Consider the following 455-nt stretch of genomic DNA (forward strand, 5'->3'; position numbering starts at 1 on the left):
GTTCAAAAGCATCAATTCTTCAGCACTCAGCTTTCTTTATAGTCCAACTCTCACATCCATACATGTCTACTGGAAAAACCATAGCTTTGACTAGATGGACTTTTGTTGGCAAAGTAATGTCTCTGCTTTTTAGAAATTAAAAAAAAATTAATTTACTGGAATCGGGCCACCGCCCTCACCGCGCCCGCAGCCTCCCGCCACTGCTAAACTATGGACCCCCACAAAGTGAGCGAGCTTCAAGCCTTCATGAAAATGTGTAAGCAGGACCCGAGCGTTCTGCACACTGAGGAAATGCGCTTCCTGAGGGAGTGGGTGGAGAGCATGGGGGGTAAACTACCACCTGCTGCTCATAAAACTAAATTGGAAGAAAATACCAAGGAAGAAAAAACAGATAGTAAGAAGGCGGAGGAAAACATAAAGACAGACGAACCGTCAAGTGAGGAAAGTGATCTAGG

At 45.1% G+C, this 455-nt stretch overlaps 1 pseudogene; it reads left to right on the top strand.

Annotated features, from left to right (window-relative positions):
• The first annotated feature begins 210 nt into the window (after positions 1–210).
• The window catches only part of LOC104996045, a 1,167-nt pseudogene continuing 922 nt past the window's right edge, over positions 211–455 (top strand).

Source organism: Bison bison, unplaced genomic scaffold (assembly GCF_000754665.1).
Source record: "Bison bison bison isolate TAMUID 2011002044 unplaced genomic scaffold, Bison_UMD1.0 scf7180017864289, whole genome shotgun sequence".
Lineage (NCBI taxonomy): Eukaryota > Metazoa > Chordata > Mammalia > Artiodactyla > Bovidae > Bison > Bison bison.